The 2764-nt window shown below is 35.6% G+C and overlaps 1 long non-coding RNA gene across 1 annotated transcript; it reads right to left on the minus strand.

Moving 5' to 3' along the window:
* Positions 1-636: 636 nt before the first annotated feature.
* LOC144827791 (uncharacterized) lies at positions 637-2415 on the minus strand. Its single transcript, XR_013610374.1, has 5 exons — positions 2302-2415; positions 1594-1707; positions 1393-1507; positions 1215-1292; positions 637-693 (listed from the first exon to the last, which is right to left on the minus strand). It is a non-coding gene; the product is annotated as an uncharacterized LOC144827791 (long non-coding RNA).
* Between the last annotated feature and the right edge of the window lie 349 nt (positions 2416-2764).

Consider the following 2764-nt stretch of genomic DNA (forward strand, 5'->3'; position numbering starts at 1 on the left):
ACGGGGTCGGACCAAGGACCCTATTGTGATCTGTTCTTTCTTAATATCACTGGTCTAGTTGGTGCTATGTCAACATATTATTAACATTGTGGATGATGACTATGATGCTGTGGCGGTCTTAATTCTGGAACATTGGATGTACATGCTTATTTGACTCACTGTTTTGATACAATTGCAAAAATAAAGTTAAAAAAAATATATACTTCACATACATAAGGTCTGTTTTAAAATAGTTAATAACAACAGTTTTTAACGTTCACCATTCATATACCGCACACAATGCCCTCAGGGGTTTTAATTTAAGATGTGGTCATCAGACTAAGGCTTATACAAATAACTTTATCCTAGGCAACTATTAGGTCCTGAGAGAATAGCAGGTACTATGAAACATCAATTGTTGTAGCCAAGAAGTAAATCAACTAATGTAGTGCACATGTTAATATCAACAATAAGAAAAATAATTATTCATGATTAATTTATTGAAAGTACAAACATTCTTAAGCAAACATTGACATAATTAAAAAATCACACAATTAATACATCATGGATGCACGGTTTTACATATAACATCAATTTAAATTTAAACATATATATTAAAAAACAAATTAAAAACCAGACAAGTGGAGTATTTGATTTGTCTCTATGCGCGTTTCGGCGTATTCACGCCTTCTTCTGGAGAACCACTTGGTATTTCTAAAAAGGAGTAAAATATATTTACATCTGTGCAGAGTATATCTGATTACAATTTATGTGCACTACATTTACAAACTGGAGGCTACTTTTGTTACTATTTGAGGCTCTGATATACATATATCAGATAGCTGGCTGCGTATTTGGGCAAACAGAACAAAAGGGAGGTCTCTGCCCCCCTTTTTTACAGAGGTTAAGGTTCTCCTCTGGCCAAGAAGCACCTACATTGATACCAGGACAAATTAATACTCTACCGTGAGAAGTTGAGCGCCAAAATTCTGAACACTAAAAAACCGACTCATAGACTATTCAATAAGCTGGCTGCGTATTATTTAGAAACAGAATATGCATATACACTTAATGTGTGGACTACATATTTCCTAAGGATAAGTATATCTTCAATGGAAGAATGGTTAATTAATCTCAATAAATTCCTAAATCATAACAAGTCAGAGTTGAAAGGGCACTGAAGGGGATGTGACTCTAGACCTTAACTTTTATATCAGTCTTTATTAAGTTCTTACCTAAATTGGTTATGTTTGCAGCTAGTTCAGATTCTGAGTTCTGTTTCTGTATAGGGGTGCTTTAAATGATATAGTACCCTTTGATAGAAAATAAACAAGGAGAGACAGATATAAATATAAATCTCAAGATGTACAAGTTATACATATTTGTAGATGGATGAATGCTTTGAAAGGTTACCTTTAGCCTGGCAGTCCTGTCCTTTCATTTGCTCCCCTTTACTTATTGGGTTGCAAGTCGTGATGTGCCAAAATATGGGGTTGCTTCTTTTGTTTATAATTTCAAAAAATACACACTGCAGGGAACAATTTACTATTGTTAGACTGACTGACTAATGTAGTTTAGATCTTATGTTATAGTTGATAGTCTGATTGTTATTACCTTAGTTAGCACTGTCCACTGGGTGACTAATATTTTGACACATATAACTTTACATCAGTAAGAAACCGTGATTGGAATTTAGGAAATAGCACTTAGCGTCGCTTTGGACTGGACCTGAAAAAATTGGAATAAGGCTAATGTCATAAAATGATTCAAACCTAATTTGAAAACTCTTATGTTACATTTCGGAGACAATGGATGACTGATTACTGGTTATACCTTGCAATATGGCGGTTCTAGAGTCCCAATGAGATTTATTAGGGGCATAGATGGCCTCCTAGTCTTTATCTTGATGCCTGAAAGAGACAGATAAGGCCAGAGAACCGTTTATGAAATTGAAAATATGTTGCAGATTGATAAAATTGAAAACGTATTGTAGGCTTTTTATATTTAATTTGGTTTGTGGTCTGTAATAGCATGAAAGCATAGTTTTATAAATAGCTTTCCATGCTCGGTCCACCTGGTTAATGTAGGTAAGGACCGTTTATTATTTACTGCCCAGATTAGTATATTGTGATACCTGTTACTTAAAAAAGGTCGGGCTGGTGTACAAGTCTTGTATCATAGTTGCCCGTTAAGTCACAGCCTCATTAGATAGTTACCGCTCCTTAGTTTTGTAGATTAAGAAAACTCTCCATAATACAACACTGCTGAATGTGCAGGTTCGTATTTTTTACCCTTTCATTATTTATCGATTTAGTCACTTACTTGATAGCGTTAGCGCGCGTGGCTTCAGATGGGAGTCTGCTGCGGTATTCTGTTTGTTCTAATGCTCCGTATTTTTATATTGAGATAGGGCGCGAGTTTTAGTTTAGCTTATCGCCACGCCTCTCTATTCTTACGTCATGCAGCTACGGTGGCTCATGGGTGCCGATACTTCACCCGAGGGGGACGGATCAAGTCCACACTAACGATATAGTTGATGGACTGCGTCTGTGACCATATTAGAAGGAGTGTCGGTCCCCTTATGTAGATACAGAAGAAAGACCGTACATTCTATTTGCACTGAACACAGATGTCATTTATAGGACGAGCCTTTATGAGTGATGTTGGTAACTTTAATAAGAACTAACAAGCCATTTTTATTATTTATATTTTCTCGATTAATTTGAATTTGCGTACTGATTCTGCCATATATACCTAATTTTTGGGGTTATTATCAGGATCGTAT

This window comes from Lissotriton helveticus, chromosome 4_1 (genome assembly GCF_964261635.1).
Source record: "Lissotriton helveticus chromosome 4_1, aLisHel1.1, whole genome shotgun sequence".
NCBI lineage: Eukaryota > Metazoa > Chordata > Amphibia > Caudata > Salamandridae > Lissotriton > Lissotriton helveticus.